Here is a 12186-nt window from a genome sequence, read left to right on the forward strand (position 1 = left end):
TGACAAAGATTTGTTACTCGTCTGTCAACTATGAACTCTGACATTATACGTCATTTGATTGTTTGGCGCCGTTTTTTGAACCCTGCATGTATTTAAACATTGTAAGAACACTGTCCCTGTATGTTGTATGTGGCCATTCCTGAAGAAGGGGCCATTGAAGCCTTGAAACGCGTTGAATAAACCACTGTTAAATTCTACTATCAACTGGAACCAAATTATTACAGCAGCACGGATTTAATCCACATTCCCTACCCAGTATATTGCTTCATATGGTCGGTGACCGGCCTGTGGACCTGCGGAAGCCGAAATCTTTGCAAGCTTGTTTTTAGCATCACCAGGTGAGCAATTTTCTTGGTGATTCCTCCATCTGTTTTATGGGATAAGACCCTATTTGCGCTTTGTGTCTCCCTTTTTCTTTCAAACCTACTATCTAACTCAGCGTGTCGGGCCATCTGACTTAAAACGTGGTCAGGGACAGCCATTCATAAAGCAAACTCTGCTCCATCTCATTCTCAGGCACTCGTCTTCAGTCCAGTGCTATATTACATTTTATATAGGACCACTGAGGACAAGAAAGAGTTCCCGGAAGAGAAAACAAAAAAATACCATTCGCTTCATAGGCTACGTCAGTCCCACAGGCAGGACTAAAAGAGGAAGGGGAAGATGGGCAGGTGGAGATACCCCTAGGGGGGCAGAGGTAGATCCACCCAGATTTCTTTGGGCCCACAGAGGAGATCTTGACGCCAGGAAGGTAGGAGGGAGATTCCTTTTTTTTCTGGGAAAATGACAGACCATTACAAACAATTAGTATATCCTGCGGAGCGTAGAAAAAAAAGGCACATAGACTTCTCCCATGTCCCTCCTCAATGGTTTTGCACCAACAAACCCCAGTCCCTCTCCGCTCGACTCTGGGTGGATGTCTGGAACCTCTTAGAATTAGGAGCAGTCGAGCCGGTACCCATTTCAGAGATAGGTCGGGGTCACTACTCCTCCCTTTTCTCCATGAAAAAGCCTCCAGGCAAATATTGTACCATTATAAACCTAAAACCCCTGAATCAATGGGTCATGTACAAAAAATTCAAAATGGAGAAAATAAAATCAAACATTCAGTTGATAGGGAAGGACTCCGCCATGTGCACGTTAGATGTAAGAGACGCATACTATCACGTGCCAATCCACCCACACCACCGCCAGTATCTGAGGTTTGCACTGGATCATCAGGGAGCAAGCCACCATTTCCAATTTACTTGGATTGAAGCTTGAAGAGGACAATTTGCATATTTCAGGTGCCTTCTGGGAAAAGCAAAGAGTCTCCCTCAGCAAGAAGATCGTTGGGTACAGCCGGGATCAGCTGCTTGGAAAGCATCGCCAATTTTTGCCTCTAGGACATTATTGCAAGAAAGCTTTGCTGATTGAGTAGATTGCACAAGGGGGGAGACACAGCAAGTCAGCATTATCTAGGAGCAACATGGCAGATGAGACAATCTACATGGTGAGCTGCAACATGTGCTACATGTTCATAGATCGACCAGAAGAAGAATTCAACTTCACCTGCCAGAAGTGTAGACTACTGGCCCTTTTAGAAGAAAAGGTGTGGGGTCTGGAACAAAGAATTGCAACTTTGAAACTCATCAAAGAAAATGAAGACTTCCTAGATAGAACAGAAGCATCTCTACTGGTCACAGAAGGTGAGGAAACTGTCAGAGAACCTCCAAAAGCAGACGAGTTGAAGCATGTGACCAAAAGAAGCAAGAAGACCATGGAGACATTATCAAGTAATAGAAAAACTCCGGCACACAAGAGAATATAACCGATGAAAAATTTATTTCAAAGTCAATTCAAAGGATCAGACTCAAGTAAAGAAAAAATACTTTTGAAGATTCTTACAGACACATATTAGATTCAACGTTTCAGCTATTTAGCCTTTTTCAAGAAATGTCTGTTATCTGTAACATATACAAACATCATTATATTAACATTGGGTTTAAGTCATGAGGGATTCTTTACATATAGTATTCTTATAAATAATAAGAAATATGTAACCAAAAAGAAGGGGAGAGTTGAAAATATGTGTAGTATGTATCCTATGATCCTCTAATAATAATCATGCATCCCGTGTGTTAGTTGTGACAGAAACAGCAATGGGAAAAACCTGTTGCAAGTGTAGACCATCATAGGTGATACAAGGGTGGTGTATACCACATAAGTGAATAAGAAACAAGATATAATACTTTACTTGTATTTGCTCCGTTTTAGGAGAAAAAATATCAATCACACTGTGGGATAAAACAAGAAAAATATGAAGAGCGGTCCGTGCCGCTAGTATGGCCAAATAAATGAAATACACAAAATGTCATAGTCCTAACAAAGTTACCTGGTAGTCTTAGCCAAAAGAAAGGGGGAAGTGCCCATGTGGTAAATGCTAAAGGAGACACGTCGGCAGTGGATCAGTGATGAATCTGATAGAGGAGGACGCGATATGCCGGTACTGAGATGCTTCTGGTGGGGAAAGAAAAAAGTTTGTGTGCAGCAGCGCATGTGCCAGACGAAAAAAGCCGAATCTATGATGAGGAGTCGAAGTCCACTCGGTGCGCATGTGTAGATGCACCGTGGGATAATCCGGAAAAAGCCGAGGTATCTTCAACAAGAGGGGTGTAATGTGCGCATGCGTGATGCGAAATCTTCCGGAAAAAGCCGACAGACTCAGCCATGAGTCAGTATACTGGGTGCGTGTGCGTGGTCTTATCTTGGATCGCCGCCTACGTGCTGTGAAGATAATAATAAAAAATTAATGACCTATATGAAAGTTTCTTACTCTTCGTCGTCGCTATGATTAAATAAAGATTCTGAATGTTGTAAAAAAGTTATGCAATAAAGATATATAGGCATGTGCTGGGTCCTATGTAGGTATACACTCATATATATGTATAAGAAATCTTAGTGTATAGTTTAAAGTATCACATGAACAGATTAAGAATTGAAAGTTAGTAATGTTAACCCAATTTAGAAAAATAGAAACAACAATGATGGAGTCCATAGAGTCAAGGATTTGTCAGTATTGGGAAACCATTTAATATGAAATTTCATATTCTCTATTGAGACCGAGTGGAGATAGAGTTTGGAGTCTATAAATCCAGAAGGATTCACGTTCCTTCAATCTTTTGACTCTATCTCCTCCTCTTCTGAAGATGGGCACATGATCAATTACCTGATATTTGAGTTGGGTAATGCCATGGTTATGTTGATGAAAATGTGCTGGGATGGGAAGAAGTGTTCTTCCACACCTAATGGTGGACTTATGTTGGGAAATGCGGTCCCGGATATGCTGAGTGGTCATTACCAACCACACAACTGAGAAACCGATATCAATTCATTGTGGAGGATGAAGATGGCACACCTAAGGATGAGGCACTACCAGCAAGCAAAGAAGAAAAGGACATACAGCAACACCCAGAAGTGACACCAAAAAGTACAGCCAAGAAGCAAAGAAGAGTGGTAGTGGTGGGAGACTCACTACTGAGAGGCACAGAAGCAGCCATCTGCAGACCGGACATAACCGCAAGAGTAGTATGCTGCCTCCCAGGTGCGAATATCTAGGATGTCACCGATAGGATACCTAAGCTCTTCAGTTCCAAGGATGTCCACCCATTTCTTCTGATACATGTCGGCACCAATAACACGGCAAGGAAGGACCTATCAACAATCTGCAAGGACTTTGAAGAGTTAGGGAAGAAAGTAAAGGAACTGGATGCACAGGTATTTTTTTTCTATCCTTCCAGTAGATGGGCATGGCACCAGGAGATGGAACAGGATTCTTTATGCGAACTGGCTAAGATGATGGTGCAGTCAACAAGGATTTGGATTCCTGGACCATGGTGTGAACTACCTGAACGACGGACTCCTTGCCAATAGCCAGGAGACTCGCTACACATCAGGAGGGCATTAAACTAGAAGAAGAGGGGATGGAAAGAAAAACATAGACTTGAGCATGAAGCCAAAAAATATACTGATGAAGGATATAAGGTGCGGCAAAGAAGACCCAAGACAACATACTCGGAAGGAAGATAAGAAAATTTGCAAAACAATCCACAGGGAGGAGATTGAAACAAAATCCTCTAAATTGCATGCTCGCAAACACCAGAAGCCTGACAAAGAAGATGGAAGAACTAGAAGCAGAAATATCTACAGGTCACTATGACATAGTGGGAATAACCGAGACATGGTTAGATGAAAGCTATGACTGGGCAGTTAACTTACAGGGTTACAGTCTGTTTAGAAAGGATCGTAAAAATCGGAGAAGAGGAGGGGTTTTTGTTTATGTAAAGTCTTGCCTAAAGTCCACTTTAAGGGAGGATATTAGCGAAGGGAATGAGGATGTCGAGTCCATATGGGTCGAAATAGATGGAGGGAAAAATAGTAACAAAATTCTCATTGGTGTCTGTTACAAACCCCCAAATATAACAGAAATCATGGAAAGTCTACTACAAAGGCAGATAGATGAAGCTGCAACCCATAATGAGGTCCTTGTTATGGGTGACTTTAACTACCCGGATATTAACTGGGAAACAAAGATCTGCGAAAACCATACAACAGGTTTCTGCTATTAACCAAGAAAAATTATCTTTCACAATTGGTGCAGAATCCAACCAGAGGAGCAGCACTTTTAGACTTATTACTATCTAATAGACCAGACAGAATAACAAGTCCGCAGGTCATCAGGCATCTAGGAAATAGTGACCACAATATTGTACAGTTTCACTTGTCTTTTACCAGGGGGACTTGTCAGGGAGTCACAAAAACACTGAACTTTAGGAAGGCAAAGTTTGACCAGCTTAGAGATGCCCTTAATCTGGTTGACTGGGACAATGTCCTCAGAAATAAGAATACAGATAATAAATGGGAAATGCTTAAGAACATCCTAAATAGGCACTGTAAGCGGTTTATACCTTATGGGAAAAGAAATAGGAAAAACCAAATGTGGCTAAACAAAGAAGTAAGGGGCAATTAACAATAAAAAAAAAGCATTTAAACTAATAAAGCAGGATGGCACCATTGAAGCTCTAAAAACTATAGGGAGAAAAATGCTTGATCTAAAAAACTAATTAAAGCTTCCAAAAAGGAAACAGAGAAGCACATTGCTAAGGAGAGTAAAACTAACCCCAAACTGTTCAACTATATCAATAGTAAAAGAATCATAAGTGAAAGTGTAGGCCCCTTAAAAAATTTTCAGGAAAGAATGGTTGTTGATGATGAGGAAAAAGCTAATATATTAAAAACCTTCTTCTCTACTGTATTCATGGTGGAAAATGAAATGGTAGGTGAAATGCTGAGAGGCAAAGAAAACACTATATTAAGGGTCACCAATTTAACCCAAGAAGAGGTGCAAAACCGGCTAAATAAGATTAAAATGGATAAATCTCTGGGTCCGGATGGCACACACCCATGAATACTAAGAGAACTAAGTAATGTAATAGACAAGCCATTATTTTTTATATTTAGGGACTCTATAGCGACGGAGTCTGTTCCACAGGACTGGCGCATAGCAAATGTGGTACCAATATTCTGCTACAGATGGATCTGGATAAGTTGGAAACTGGGGCCGAAAGGTGGCAGATGCGGTTTAACAATGATTAATGTAAGGTTATACACATTGTAAGAAGGAATCAATATCACTATTACACACTGATCGGAAAACCACTGGGTAAATCTGACATGGAGAAGGACTTAGGGATCCTAGGTAATGATAAACTTACCTGGAGCAGCCAGTGCCAGGCAGCGGCTGCCAAGCAAACAGGATCATGGGGTGCATTAAAAGAGGTCTGGATACACATGATAAGAACATTATACTGCCTCTCTAGAAATCCCTGGTTAGACCGCACATGGAGTACTGTGTACAGTCTTGGGCACCAGTGCTCAGGATGTATATAATGGAACTAAAGCGAGTACAAAGGAGGGCAACAAAATTAATAAAGGGATGGGGGAACTACAATACCCAGAGAGATTAGCAAAATTAGGATTATTTAGTCTAGAAAAAAGATGACTGAGGGGTGATCTAGTAACCATGTATAAGTATATAAGGGGCCAATACAAATATCTCTCCGAGGATCTGTTTATACCAAGGAATGTGACTGTCACAAGGGGGCATTTTCTGCATCTGGAGGAGAGGTTTTTCCATCAACATAGAAGAGGATTCTTTATTGTTAGAGCAGTGAGAATCTGGAATTACTTGCCTGAGGAGGAGGTGATGGCGAACTCAGTTGAGGGGTTCAAGAGAGGCCTGGATATCTGCCTAGAGCGTAACAATATTGTATCTTACAGTTATTAGGTTCTTTAGAAGGACGTAGATCTGGGGATTTATTCTGATGGAATATAGGCTGAACTGGATGGACAAATGTCTTTTTTCGGCCTAACTAACTATGTCTACCGTTTGGCCTATCCTCAGCCCCTCGTATCTTTACGAAGGTAATGACGGAGGTGGCAGCCTTTCTGAGGGGGAAGGGAATTTTAAGTTTTTTCCATGCCTCAATTCCCATCGCAGGATGTCTTCCTTGTCCCTCATAAATCGGGAAGAGATCAGAGGCAAGATCCAGGAATTACAGAGGAAGAGGATAGTTTCCATCAGGTATGCCATGAGGGTCCTAGGCCTGATGACATCCTGCACCCTGAGCATTCGGTGGAATCAGGCCCAGTTTAGACAGCTACAAGGTACAGTCCTATCAGTCTGGAACAGACATCAATACGGCCTAGACAGGAAGATGAGAATTTCGGCCAGCTTAAAAAATTCCCTATCGTGGTGGACATCCGGGAACAAACTCAGGGAAGGAATAGTGTGAATCCTTTCTCCCTGCATCCATATCACCACCGACTCAAGCCTGAAAAGATGGGGGGCAGTAGGGGAGGGCTGATACCTGCAGGGTACATGGTCTCCAGAAGACCAGGAAAGATCCTCCAATTACAGAGAGCTAAAGGCGGTATGGGAGTCTCTACAACAATGCTGAGATACGATCAGGGATCGTCATGTGAAAATTCTTTCAGACAACATCACGGCGGTTTCTTTTTTGCTTTGCCAGAGAGGTCTGAGAGGCCAAATACTACAGGCCTTAGCAGAACAAATATTTTGGTGGGCAGAAAGGAACATTCTGTCTATTTCAGCAATGCACTTGAAAAGCTCTGAAAACAGAACAGCAGACTTTCTCAGCAAGGAAAAGCTGTGGTCCTCCGAGTGGGAATTTAATCCAGAAGTGTTCCACCAGCTAGCGATGGCAGATTCCACGTATAGATCTGTATGCAATCCAGAGGAATGAAAAAGTGGCAAGGTTCTTCTCCATAGATCCAAGAGACAGCCCAGAAGGAGTGGATGCCCTATCTCAGACTTGCGAAGATCTTCTAAATGCATTCCCCCTTTTTCCCCTTAAACCGAGGGTCCTGAGGAAAATCCAGGAAGATCAAACCACAGTAATATTGGTAGCCCCCTTCTGGCCCAAGAGAAGTTGGTTTCCAGTGTTACACTACCTGGCCCTGGAGGATCCTGTTCCCCTTCCAGACAGATGCGACCTGCTTTCCCACGGTCCTCTCTGGCATCAAGATTCACATTTTCTATGCCTGAATGGGTCCTGAGAGGAAGATCCTAAGCTCCAAGGGATTTTTGGATAAGGTAAAATCCACTATGCAGGCAAGTAGAAAACCAGTGACTTCATCAATCTATTCCAAGATATGAAAGAAATTCTGCTGTTAAGTAGGGGAATCTACTTCGGACGCATCCCGTCCAGACATTCCCAGAATACTAGAATTCCACCAGTGTGGATTCGAGAAGGGTCTGAGGCCTAGAACGCTAAAAGAACAGATTTCTGCCCTTAGCACCTTTATTGCCTTCCCTCTAGCAGACCACCCTTGGGGTGCAAGGTTTACTCGAGCCGTTACTAGGTTAAGACCCACAATCAGGGAGACTGTTCCACCATGGGACCTAAACTTAGTGTTAGGGACACTATGCAGATCTCCCTTTCAACCCCAGAAACAATCTAACTTTAACTTTATCACCATGGAGACTGCATTACTGGTGGCAGTCACCTCTGCAAAAGTGGTTAGGGGAAAGCCAGGCACTGTCGGTAAGGGATCCCTAATTAAAAATCCTAGAGGATTGTTTAATATTTAGGCTTGACTTGTCCTTCTTGCCAAAGGTAGTATCAAAGACAAATTTGAGCCAGGAAATCGTTCTTTCATCATTCTGTCAGCTCCCAAAGAACGAGAAAGAAAGGCTACACTCTAGACGTAAGACGAGCAGTGATGCGCTATGTAGAGGCAATCGCTCCCTGGAGGCAGGACTCGAACTTGTTCATACAGTATGTGGGGACTAATAGGGGCAAGTAAGCCTGAAAGTCAACTTTAGGTGGATTACATCAACCTTATCGCAAGCATACGAGTCAGAAAAGAGAGAGCCGCTGCTTAATATTAAAGCTTACTCCACAAGAAAGATTTCCGTATCCTGGGCCGAAAGAGCTTCCATACACAAGATCTGCAGGACCTCAACTTGTTCTAATGTAATGACTTTCTGTAGACACTACAAGCTAGATGTAATGTCAGGTCAGCAGTTAGCTTACAGTAGCCCCCCCCCCCAAAAAAAAAAAAAATGCCAATATCCTGTCATGCTGTCATGAGGGTCGTCCTGGGGAAAATAGAGATTAGTCCTACTGGTAATTGTATTTCTAGGAGTCCATTATGACAGCACCATTACATTCCCTCCCCTAAATTCTGAAAGCTGGTGTGAGATTAACATTTGTATGTAAGAATTCAATAAAATAGAGTTGCATCCATCCTAGAGTGGTGACTGGTAAAAACACTGAGGGTGAGGTGGAAGGGGGTGTTGGGGGGGGGGGGTTAGTCTTTTAACCTCTTGTATGTTTACTGTCCCTAGAGGATGAGTAGGACTACCTCCTGTCGTCATGATGGACTCCTGGAAATACAATTACTAATTCCTATTTTTCACCGTTTCATCCCACTTGGAATTTTTTCCCCATTTTTCAGTATATGGTAAGAAAAAAAAGATGGTGTCATTCAAAACTACCTATGACTTTTCCTAGAAAAATCAAGACTTTATATGGCTATGTGTATAGAAAAAATCTAAAACATATGGCTCTGGGTAAAAGATGAGTAAAAAAAGGATTTAATGTTGAAAAAAATGATTCCAGGGCATTACAAGTGTGAGACATGTAATGACTTGACAGTCTGCTCTCCTGATCTACATGTCTCACACTGGTAATACCCTCTTTCATACAAAAAAGCTCTGGAGGCAGATTCTCAGAAAGATCTGTGTCCGGCCCATAGATCTTATCAGCTTATTTACATATTAAAAATCATGGATTTCTCAGGAATAAAACATCTTATCACAGTTATCAAGGCATAATTTTATTCAACTTTCTATGACCTATATGCCCATGGAGACAGCATAGAAGGTTTGATCCTACTGACAGATTCCCTTTAAGCAGGATCTTACAATCCTCAGGCATGATTTACCATAGCTGTGGGGGGAAGGGAGAATTTCTAAAAGACATTTTGTATTTATTGGATTATAAGATGCACTTTTTTCCTCCAAATGTGGGGGGAAAAAGAGGATGCATTTTATAATCTGAATGTAGCTCACTGGAGGGGGTGGTGGCTGCTGTGCTCCCAAGGTTGGCCTGTGTGTTTTCTGAATGTATATTTATTCCATTTATCAATATTTTGCTGAAAAGGTTGTGTTCCCATTACCATAAAAACATTCAAACATTCACAAGACTGTGGGTGCAGTTGGGTGGGCTTCCCCATAATGTCCTGTAGCTATAGTGGGGAAAATAAGTATTTGATACAAGGCAGATTTTGCAAGTTTTCCCACCTAAGAGTGGAGAGGTCTGTAAAAATTTTTTTATCATAGGTACACTTCACTGTGAGTGACAGAATCTTAAAAAAAAATCCAGAAAATCACATTGTATGATTTTTAGATAATTAATTTGCATTTTATTGCATGAAATAATTATTTGATACAATAGAAGAACAGAACTTTAATACTTGCTACAGAACCTTTGTTTGCAATTATAAAGGTTGCCCTGGTTGTGTGTTTTGGGTCACTGCCATGCTGGAAGACCCAGCCACAACCCATCTTCAATGCTCTTACTGAGAGAAGGAGGTTGTTGGCCAAAATCCATCCTCCCTTCAATATGGTGTGGTCATCCTGTCCCCTTTGCAGAAAAGCACCCCCAAAGTATGATGTTTCCTCCACCGTTGGGACGGTGTTCTTGGGGTTGTACTCATTCTTCTTCTTTCTCCAAACGTTGTGAGTGGAGTTGATAGAACTTCAAACGAGCCTGGACATGTGTCGACGTGAGCAGGGGGACCTTGCGTGCCCTGCAGGATTTTAATCCATGTGCATAGTGTGTTACTAATGGTAATATTTGACACTGTGGTCCCAGCTTTCTTCAGGTCATTGGTACGATCCTCCCGTGTACTTCTGGGCTGATTTCTGACCTTTCTCAGAATCATACTTACCCCACATGGCGAGATCATGCATGGAGCTCCAGGAAGATTGACAGGCATCTTGTGCTTCTTCCATTTTCTAATAATAAAAACAAGTATATGTGTGTGTGTATCGACGATGATGTCAGAATGGTTGCCATGGTGAAGATGATGTCATAATAGGTATATGGGCACAGAACTATGGGATGGAGGATATGTATGATGGGTATATGGGCACGGGACTATGGGATGGAGGATGTGTATGATAGGTATATGGGTACGGGACTATGGGATGGAGGATGTGTATGATGGCTATATGGGCACAGGACTATGGGATGGAGGTTATGTATGATGGGTATATGGGCACGGGACTATGGGATGGAGGTTATATATGATGGGTATATGGGCACGGGACTATGGGATAGAGGATATTCAGTATAATTTGTTATAACTAACCACAGTTAGTAACTATGCCCGGGCAACGCCGGGCTCTTCAGCTAGTTTTCTAATAATTGTACCAACAGTTGTTGCATTGTCACCAAACTGTTTACCTATTATAGCCTAACCCAGTCTTGTGCATGTATGCAATTTTGTCCCTGGTGTCCTTAGACAGCTCTTTGGTCTTGGCATGGTGGAGAGGTTGGAGTGTAATTGATTGTGTGGATAGGTGTCTTTTATACAGGTAATGAGTTCAAACAGGTGTTGTCATGAATCCCAATGGCTAGGGATAGCACAGGACAAGCAAGGTACAAATATATAACGGACGAGCTCTAGGGTGATGGAACCTGGGCTGACCGCTGCCCTACGCCTGACAAACGCAACTAGAGATAGCCAGGGAGCGTGCCTACGTTGGTTCTAGACGCCACGCACCAGCCTAAGAGCTAACTAGTACTGCAGAGAAAATAAAGACCTCACTTGCCTCCAGAGGAACGAACCCCAAAAGGTATAGTTGCCCCCCACATGTATTGACGGTGAAATGAGAGGAAGGCACACACATAGAGATGATATATATAGGGTTAGCAAATTGAGGCCCGCTGTAAACTAGAAAGCAGAACGATACAAAAGGGGTCTGAGCGGTCAGCAAAAAACCCTAATCAAAAAACCATCCTGAGATTACAAGAACCCATGTGCCAACTCATGGCACATGGGGAGAACCTCAGTCCACTAGAGCTACCAGCTAGCATAGAGACATAATAAGCAAGCTGGACAAAAAAACCAAACAACTGAAAATCAGCACTTAGCTTATCCTGAAAGATCTGGGAGCAGGTAGGCAGGAACAAAACAGAGCACATCTGAATACATTGATAGCCGGCAAGGAAATGACAGAAAGGCCAGGTAAAATAGGAAACACCCAGCCTCTGATGGACAGGTGGAAACCAAAGGCCGCAACCCACCAAAGTCACCCAGTACCAGCAGTAACCACCAGAGGGAGCCCACAAACAGAATCCACAACAGTACCCCCCCCCCCGAGGAGGGGTCACCGAACCCTCACGAGAACCCCCAGGGCGATCAGGGTGAGCTCTATGGAAGGCGCGGACCAAATCAGTCGCATGAACATCGGAGGCGACCACCCAGGAATTATCCTCCTGACCATAACCCTTCCACTTAACCAAATACTGGAGTTTGCGTCTGGAAACACGAGAATCCAAGATCTTCTCAACAACATACTCCAATTCTCCCTCCACCAGCACCGGAGCAGGA

At 42.7% G+C, this 12186-nt stretch overlaps 1 protein-coding gene across 1 annotated transcript in view; it reads right to left on the reverse strand.

Moving 5' to 3' along the window:
* LOC143766195 (uncharacterized) overlaps positions 1-12186 on the reverse strand; it is a 214136-nt gene that overhangs the window by 124625 nt on the left and 77325 nt on the right. The window lies entirely within an intron of this gene.

Source organism: Ranitomeya variabilis, chromosome 4 (assembly GCF_051348905.1).
Source record: "Ranitomeya variabilis isolate aRanVar5 chromosome 4, aRanVar5.hap1, whole genome shotgun sequence".
NCBI lineage: Eukaryota > Metazoa > Chordata > Amphibia > Anura > Dendrobatidae > Ranitomeya > Ranitomeya variabilis.